Source organism: Electrophorus electricus, chromosome 25 (genome assembly GCF_041902795.1).
Source record: "Electrophorus electricus isolate QZ-2024a chromosome 25, ASM4190279v1, whole genome shotgun sequence".
NCBI lineage: Eukaryota > Metazoa > Chordata > Actinopteri > Gymnotiformes > Gymnotidae > Electrophorus > Electrophorus electricus.
The window spans coordinates 10,055,001-10,064,844 of NC_137521.1; the positions used below are offsets into that span (position 1 = coordinate 10,055,001).

General features: G+C 44.7%; 1 protein-coding gene across 1 annotated transcript in view; it reads left to right on the forward strand.

Moving 5' to 3' along the window:
- The window catches only part of pnck (pregnancy up-regulated nonubiquitous CaM kinase), a 7,646-nt gene extending 6,981 nt beyond the window's left edge, over positions 1-665 (forward strand). The window contains 1 exon segment of the mRNA XM_081707975.1: positions 1-665. This exon segment is cut by the window's left edge and continues 98 nt beyond it. The gene's annotated coding sequence lies outside the window, so the exon portion shown is untranslated.
- The last annotated feature ends 9,179 nt before the right edge of the window (positions 666-9,844 follow it).

The window sequence follows — 9,844 nt, forward strand, 5'->3', positions numbered from 1 at the left end:
GATGTAGGTGCTGCTTGCAGCTTTGCCCAACAACAGGCCGCTATGATTTGTCCTGGTGCCAGACGGAGGTGAGCTGGAGTCTCCCTAGTGTGAGTTGCTGCCGCCGCACTTTTCACACTGCGTGTATGCTTAGTGAAACGCAGCTACGCTTTATTAGCCATATTGAGTGCTTGTAAGTATGTGAGTGTGCTACTACTTTTGTTAAGTGATGTGAAAAACGTTGGCCAGGTGATATTAGTTTGTATTAGCAACTGATGAACTCAAATGATAGTACAGTTGCACCATGCGGATGGCAATGTGCCATGTGGCTTTTGTTCGCTGTGATGAAAAGCCCTGGCATCTAATGTAATGTGCTGTAAATTCATTGTTGTGATGATGTACATGCTGATGTCTGTTATACATTGCAGAGTGGAGCTTTGTTTTGTTGTTTATTAGTGAATAAGTCTTTCAAATGCACATAATATCTTTACGGTGGATTCCGAACAGTCTACTGATTGTATATTAATGAATGAGTCCACTGAATTTTCATGATCCTTTGCATGTGACTATTTTACTTTTTTGATTAACACTACAGCATTTAATGTTTGCATGGAGCATGTTCTAAGATTATTGCCTCAAATATGATATGTGAGGATCTTTGATTCTGATTAATTAAACAATATATTTCCGTCCAGCAGAGGGCAGTGCAGTTCACTTTTAAACCAACTTCTCTGAGAGAAGCAGTTAACCAGGCTGGATTATCCCTGCATCATAACAAGTGTCTTCTCCCAATGGACATTAGCACATTAGCATAAAAATTCTTACTTACAGAAACCTGAGCTCTTGATTAGGCTATTGTAATAAGAAACCTGATAAAAGGCTATTCTAATGGAAAACAACGGCACATGCTACACACACTGGCATAGCCAAACCATCTTTATAACAGTACGTCAAGGTCACATCAATATTCATAATGAGTCAGGTGCCAGTGCACTATTTTGGATGTTGTACATCTATTCAGCTGGAAACAGATAAAAAATTAAATCTGTGAAAAACAAAACAAAACACCATAGTAGTACAGACTGTGTACAATAGAACATCCAAAGAGACAAAGTGAAATCTTATCTTAAATTCAGTGTAAAAGGGCATCTTTAACAATGACTAATTCTTTTGACACTTATGATAATAAGTTATTACAAAGGGACATTTTGGTAGATTCCAGAAGAAAAAAAAAAAAAAATTTCAATGGCAAAATACAACACTAAACCTTAGGCTCTGTGTCCAAAGAGGGGTGAAGTATGGGTAAAGCAGCCATTTCCCCTAATAGCTACCCAGCCTCATCTCAAACTTACCGAGACACATTCCTGAAAGCTGTGTACGCCCCCGTTGGTCTGAAACGTTCCTGCAAGACAGCAGCTCTTACTGGCTCTTCTGTTGTTCGGGCCGAAAGCTGGGAGTTGCCCTGCTGAAAAGAACTGGATCCCCAACTAGCAATACACACAGTGCACGTCATTTCCTGATAAATGCCAAGAGGGAAGCAGTGTGGCGTCCTCCACTGCTATTCAAGAACAAATCTGCCAATCGCACAACTCCTGCGCCTAGCACCTCTAGCTCCTGCCATTTTTGGAGCACCCATGCGGAAGCAATTTAGAGGAGCCCGTAAGCAATTATATATGAATTTGTGTTTAGAACAGCCAAGTGAGAGCACTTTCTGCACTTAAGACACGTTGTCAAGATGTTCCGAGGGAAAAAGTGAAAAGACCTCGGATTGGATGGTGCAGATGACTGGCTGGCCATTGAGAGACGATTTCTGTCAGGGAGTCAATTTGGAAACGCACAATTGGCTTCTGTAGCTGGACCCTAGCTAATGCAGCAAATAAATAATTAATGGAGAGGTTTTTAATCACGCAGTGTGCGAGTAGCTGTGATGGGAGATGGCAGGGTTAATGTAGTGAGGTGCATCTTCCGGATCACTGCTGACAGACCTGGAAAAGTCCAGGAGCACCTGGATTGGGCGTGTGAGTTCATGACAAAGTCCAGTGAGAGTGAGTGTGTGTGTGTGTGTGTGTGTGTGTGTGTCTTGGACTCCTGTAGTACAGGGAACATAAACCTCGAAACAGTGTGTATCTGATCAATGCACACTACAGGCATGCAGAGACCTGTGTTTTAGAATGCAAAGTGATGTCCAGACCACATGGATCTAGAAATCCAAGCTTCAAAGCCAAGCCCCCAAAACGGAGTCACCAGACCTGTGTTTCTGGCACAGTCATGTAAATGCACATTAGTTGCTGAACATTGAATCAGGCCGACAGAACTGTGTTTACTGCTAACTTGGCTCATTTTCATAATACAATCTGCTTCCCATCTGGCATAACTCATTTTAATTAAGACAGTGATTTTGCAAAAGCAGAACAGCCAGAGCCTGAGTCATGCGAATTGCCTAGTTTGAGGCGTTTTCTGCCGCGGTGAGAAAGCGGTCTCGGCACCTGTGCTGAGGTGCTTCTACAACCCCTACTGACGCCTGTCTTCGTGACTGCCTTCTCTCTAGCTGCCGCTGTGGCCACGCGTGACTCCGACAGCCGGCCACGCGCCTCCCCGTCGCTTCCTGGCGCAGCGGCCAGATGTTCGAAATACAAAGAATAATCACTCACAGCGGCAAAACTGTCCGAGAATGACACTACGCACGTTCAGAATTCAGACCCAGATGGGCAAGGGGCTTCCACGAGCTCAGGGGAATAGCTGCTAAAGCCTCACCTCAGGGACGGGGAAGAGAAACATTCATCTTGACAGGACCCAATGCTCACTTAAGATTAGTCCATCAGAGTGACGTGCATGCAGCCGCTTGGCAAGACTCACCTGTATCCGGGAATATGTAGATAATAGCGAGGCTGGAATCGTATCAGTGATAAACAGGCCTTCATGTTCCAAGTATATATGTGCACCTTCACATTCTGTGCTAATGAAAGTCATTCTTGTTCAACGGGGTGAAATCACAAATGTTTACTTCTAACAAAGGTCATTTAACATTGAGACTGAGCCCTTTTCACACGGCAGAGTGAGGTGGTTCAAGTGAAAAGTGTGATGGGTTTTACACTGGGGTTTTGATCCAGAGACTTTCAGTGGCCTGCACAAACACACATTTACATTTATATTTACGGCATTTAGCAGACGCTCTTATCCAGAGCGACCTACAAAAGTGCTTTGTCATTTACTCATAGAATGTATCGTAGTGCAGTACAGTAAGTTCGAATCAAACATACCACACACACTGAGCCTTGGTGCAAGCGTTCCCTGTCTGACCTATGCCCTCACTTAGAGTGGTTTTAGACAAATCATTGAGTTGTCCTTCTTGAAGCCAGTGGTCTTGACTACAGGTCTGACAGCACTAAGCAGCTAGAAAAATGAACTTAGAAACTACAGGTAAAGTGACTGTGAGTCATCGAAAACAGCAGAACTGCAAAAATACATCTGGGCATAATCATAGAAAATGGCCTTCAGACATTTTAGTGACATATCAAAAGAAGTCAAAACCCATAATTGAATATGGTGAAATTAAATTCCGGCTTCTTGTCATGTAAAAGAAATGTCCTTTTTCTTCTTCCAAAGCTAGGCGGATCCCACAGAAGCAATCATCACTGGGCCAGTTTGAAAGCCCCTGCGTTACGGCTACATTGCTTCTCGCCACCCGACCGTCCTCTTATCTACCCCAAACAGCCCCCCCTCCCACGCGCTGCCAGGACTCTGCAAATCGCGAGTAACGTCTTCCTTTTTTATGCGCGGGACCGATCGCATCGCGCGGATGGAACGATTATGGAAATGCTGGAAGCAGAAGCAGCCCTTTTGGGAAGCAGGCGCGCGAGCTGACCTCGAGCGCCCAGCACGCGGCTGTTCCCGTTCACGCGGCCTGCTCGCGATCGGCCAGTGTGGAGGCAGACGGGGAAAAGGAAGCGGATCCTCCCCTCTTATCGAACGGGGTTGTGCCTGACACGGAGCCCGTGTCCGTCCGTCTGTGTCCAGATCAATGAGCTCATGCAGTCGAGCGCGTGATTGGCATTTGGAAATAGCAGTTTGAGTCACGCGAGCAAATAGCGCACGTTCCCCGAGTTAATCAAACAGCATTGATGCTAAAGCAAACTACTTAAAAGCTCAAATGAGTGAATGCAGGAGAAGAGTGTATAACGCTACGTGGTAGACTGCGTTTTGGTTATTTGGATTTTTGTTTTAACAGTCTTTATTTTTTTCATACACTGGTTTTATATCCTCCACCCCAAAGAAATTATGAAACATCATCTAATTAAGGGTGATGGGTAACACTGATAAAGCACGTGAGAATGGAGTTTTGAATTAGCTCAGACACTTTTCATGAATAACCTGCATCATTATTTCACATTCCACAGTAAAACATTCGAGATAAAAACGATGATAAATGTGCTTGATTTTATCCTAATTGCTCGCAGTTGTGTGTGTGTGGGGGGGGGGGGGGATACCTTTCGAAATGAGGGATTAGGAGAATGCAGTTTCAAGGGGCAGGCCGGTGTGACTGCAGGTCCGCGCCGCAGAGATGAGCCGAGCTTTACAACAGAAGCGATCAGAGGTGCCGTTAGCAGGTCTGTCCAGGGCGGTGCCGTCTCTGCAGGCTGCCCGGGGTAAGGTCCCGTGGACTGGGCTACACAAATAGTCTTGAGTGCATGGAAGTGTTCTAGATGCATCACGCAAAATCTCTTTGCCTATTTTTGCCTCCGTTTTATTATGAATTTTATCGCTATATCGTAATATAGAATATTGCGTCGCAGACGCATGGACCAAAGGACGGTTCCAAGCTGTACTGTATAATGAAAATGTGCTTTTTAAAAATATTTTTTTTTAGAAAAATGAATTAGTAAATAATGGCTGCAGTAGGAACACGACGCAGTAACACAGAGGGACAGAAGGGTCATGGCACCAGTGCCAAATGAGCTCATGGTGTGGGCTACTGGTGCTGGAGATCACTGAGACATGCAAAAAAGGCCCAGTGTTGCAATGTTGCGCTTCGGCAGCTCCCAAACAGATAAGGGATAATGGACTGTGATTGGCTGATGAGCTAAATCAGGTTTGTTGGAGCAGTGCTGTGGCCTTTCAGGACTCAGAATCAGCGATTGTTACAGGGAGTCCTGCAGGAGAACCCGAGGAACCTCAGAACGGTTCCACGAGGAGCTTGTTCTTTTACCTTGGTGTCGTCTAAGATTGTGTGCATTTATATGAGAAATGCAGCAACTGGTTACCAACGTCAGGAGCAGAGTCCTGCTTTAATGCAGAGTGTGTTTTTTGTGTGTTGTATTGGTATTTAAGACTCTTTTATCAAGAAGTATCAATTTTTGACCATTCTTGCAAAGCCAGGAAGCCATTTAATGTGTTAGAAGACAATACATTTTTGTTTGTGCAAATAAAGTAACATCAAAGAAGCATCAAATCTCCACCTCTTCTCTACAGGTGCTCCCAAATAAGACGGTAACGTAATGTTTAAATTATTCATATTAGGCTATACGAGCATGGGCTTTATATGATAGAGCTTATAGTGACATGAACTAATCAGGTTGATGGACATTAACATAAGGCTTGTATGGCACAACACATTTCAGTCTTGGATCAATAAATCATAAAATTTTGCAGTATCAAAAGAGTGCGTGAAGCCACGGTCATCCTCCTCTCTCAGACAAACAGAGACCGAGCGTATTAATGCTTTTAAAGGAAAAAGAATTGCACTCACAAATCAGTGTGTGACAAATGAAACCCTGGAAAATATAAAAAGACGAATAATAATAAGGGGGGGGGGGGCTAAAAAACGGAAGCTGGGAAGAACTGTGAAACCGTGACCTATTCAAAGGGATAATTTGCAAGGATCTGTCATGTCTTGATGGAAACGCTAAGCACATTAATTTAAGACCCCCTCATTTTTTCCTCTGCTGTGTGGTTTAAAGAGAGAGAGAAAGTGAGAGAGAGAAGGCAGTGAGAGAGAGGGGATTTACTATGGCGGGGGATTAGGATGAGGGAACCTTTGATGGTTTCAATTATTACCCTGAGTTTGCACACGAAGAGGGGGGTGACATCAAAGGGTACAGGCGATTAGGACCCCGCTAACTTGGAGATGGCCGTGGGTTAATCTTTAAGGTGACACCAAATATCTTGTTGGCACTCCAGTCCAGAGCCAGGCGTGTCAGGGCAGAGCAGTGAGGTTAATTAGCCTAGCTACCTATGCAGGAGTCAGCAGTCTCGTGGTAACAAAGAAAACCAAAGCACCCGCCACATGTTTACCTCTCAATCCTCCACACTGGGCTCTGCATGGTCCTTGCAGAACCAACGCCCGTACAGAGCTAGAGGACTTTGAGTTTTTCTAAAGTATTGTTACTCTGTAGAATATGGAGTTTTCCTGGCTTTTGCCAGAGAGGGAAATGGCATTGCTGAGCACTGCAGTCCCTTGTAACAGGGTAACAACAGTAATCAAAGACATTTGTTAATCTCATGGCCAGCTAAATGCTTCCAGGAAGTTCATTATTAATTGAGTGAGTACTAATATAATTCATCAAAAAGAAAGCGTAGGTCTTAGGGGCGTAGACTTATTACACCCTCCTCTGTTGATCTATCGCTGTATTTTCTTGCACCGTTAAGGTCAGAGTATATTAATGTATGATACTGTAGCCATAATTTCACTCTCCCTTGTTTGTTGTTGTGTTGAAGAGCATAAGGGTGTGTACATTTACTGGTAGCTACATTACAGGGAGACTTTTTTTCTACCCCACAAACTACCCCACAAAAGCACATTAGTTGATAAATGAGCACTATCTACTACTCTGGGGGCTTTGTTTGTTGAGTATCCTGGAGCATAAAATGATTTAATGCAATTTATCACTGAGTGTTAAATATGACAAACTAATTTCTGCGCCTTGTTCAGTGGAAAATGGTGGAAAAACCTTGGAAGAGTGATGAACATCGCTACCAAGATCCGAAACTCAGGAGCAGAGTGATGACCATCTCTACCAAGGTCTGAAACTGCCAGGAAACGTCTTAACTTTGACAGAGTAAAACCCATAAGGCAGTTTGGGTACAGGTAAAGCACTGCACACCTGTAATTATGAACAGGGAACCCGTGGTAATAGCATTGAGCCAAGAGCCATGTTCATGGGTGTGATTTGAACATCAAAACCACAGGAGACTGCGGGAGGGTGAATTCCTGAATTTTGGGGCCATTACACTAAACAGTCTGTCATGGAGGACATCCTGAACCAGGGGACCAACAGTGGACCAGAAGAAGACTTGACCTGAATGTACTGGCAGGACATATAATCTAGTAAGTGTTGTTGCTAGGTGGCCAGTGAAAAGGGTGCTCCAATAATCCAGGTGATGGATGTGTCAACTAGAGTCCCAGCATCTTTGGAGTTGAGTGTGGGTCAAAGACACAAAATGTAGCATCAAGGATTAAAGGGGCCTTAACTATAGAACTGATGTGAGTCTCAAAACTTAGCGATGGTTCAAGAATGAAAACGTCTTTGTGTGTTCTTTGTGTAATGTGATGACAGGATTTAGCTAAATCAGAGTTGCTTTAAATCCTTGTGTAATGTCATTACAGTGGTTGTGATGGTGGACTTCAGTTGGAGTCACAATGGAACCCTGAAGAAAGTTCATCCTTTAAAGTCAGGAGAATGTGATTCATTTCCACCATGACATTAACCATTCAGGCTGATTTCAAAGCAGAGTTGATTTATATTATGGTAGCATCAGCCTGAGGGGTGTGGCCTGAAAAAAACATTGACAAAATATGGTTGCCATGGTCACCTCACAACTCGGTCATGCAAGCATGCACTGGCACATCCCAGAAGCCCAGTGAAATGCTCATACTGACACCTGTTTGAGTTTCAGAGAACACACGTGCAAGAAAGGTCTCTGTTCTGTCTACTGTTCAAGCCCTTTGTAAGGAAGACCAACAGCAGCAACCACACCCATCGAACGTGTGCTCGGACCACCAGAGCAAGGAGCCCACTCTCTGGAACAGCAGCCAAAGCACGCCCGTCCCCTCCTGAGTGGCGTCCCCGTTACACTGCCCTCTCTGTGGGGGGAGCTTCTCCTGTGTACCGTGCTGCTATACTGTCGCGTTGCACCATGGATCAGAAGAAAGGGCATCTCGTTCTAATGTACGCTATGTGTATGGAGGAATGACAATAAACTTGAACAATACACTACAGTGTCTGGGCAAAAAGAAGGCGGGTGCTCCAAGCACATGCAGTGGCAGTCTGAGGCACGGTCCGATCCAGACTTTCCCTCCTCTGCTATTTGCAATATTTATTTATGAAGGCTACTTTTTGCGTCACTGTACGCTCGGCCTGTGTTAAGATTGACTGGGAATACCTGTGGCAGGTGACGTTTTAAAATGCAATTACATAATTGGATGAAACCTCCCTCCTGATGGTAATAAGAGCATGGAAAGTAGTTAACAGTGCTGAAGCAGCTGTGATGGATCTCGGCCAGACTAACATCTGAGAGCTCCTCTCCTAACTCCCTCTGCCGCTCACAATGTTTTGCAATGCTTGTTAACCTTTATGGAATGAATTTTGTTAATGTGCCTTTCTTAAGTCCTCCAAGTGGATTATAAATTACTAGACACCAGTGTTGCATCGTAAAACGTCTTCCGTTAGTTACACGAAATTACAGTCACACTGGCACCACTACATAAAAGGGTTAATCTGAAAATCAATGGAGCAAGAATCTTAAGGGTTGGGGAGGGGGTCAATTAAACTGAATCAATGACATACAAAACATCTAGAATGGCTGATGTTTGCAGTTGGAACAAAAGGGAGAGAGAGAGAGAGAGAGAGACAGAGATAGAAAGAGCAGCAGATATGATTGGGAGAGCAGGAGGCAGTTTTTAATTTCCCAGAGTGGTTTTCAAAGCAACGCCTGACGCCTCTGGATTGGGATTAGATTAGGCCTCTGATGATTGAGCGGCATGTCCAGTTTCGCAGACCCCATCCATCCTGACCGCTCGGCATGCTTTGAAATCCACCTCCGGGTAAGTGGACCGGACATAAAAACGCACGGCTCATTTGTCAAATGGGCCTTATGGGGAAACACTTCCACTGAGCTTTGGCATGCGCCATGTACACTGAGCAGGCGGGACACATGGTGACAAAGTCTGACAGTTAGCTCCGCCCTTAGGCTGCTCAACACACCTGTACCAGGTAAACAAGACCTGCATAGTGAACGAATACACAAGATTAACATGTGGGCAGCCTTGGAGGCCTGGGTTAAGAACTTCAGATAGCAATATGGATATATTATGCTTAGAGTACTGGGAGGAGCCAACTGACTTTGTATCCATTTTCTTCTAGATTTCTTGTTGTGCTGTCAAATACTTAGCGAAGGATTTACCCTTTTCTGGAGCTGCGTCAGTAGAAGCATTCACACAGAGCTTAGGAGGCAATCAGCTTCTGCAGGGTTTGTAATCGCCGACTCTCTTACTGTGCTTTTAGCCCAAGCAACACTCTGCTCTCCTGCGCAGCTGAAGTCAGTCAATACTGGAAAATGTCAGCTCTTCTTGCATCCCACTTAAATCGGAGGACTTACCGGGTGACTCACTGCCGTGGTGTAGGTGTTTGGTAGGCAGTGTGTCTAGTCACTTCCCACTTTGTCGGCACACACAGTCCTTATCCTCCAGGTTTGGGAGAGCCAGACTAACGAGTGCCCCTCCCTGCTTAGAAGGCATTAGTTATTTATAGGCCCCCACACCCCCAGAGGCGGCCTGCCTTTTGCCTGCTTGTATTCCTCTCCACGAAGGGTTTCTAAGCATCTGTATGGTTCAGCCCCTTCAGATGTTATACCTCTCTGTCTCATAAAT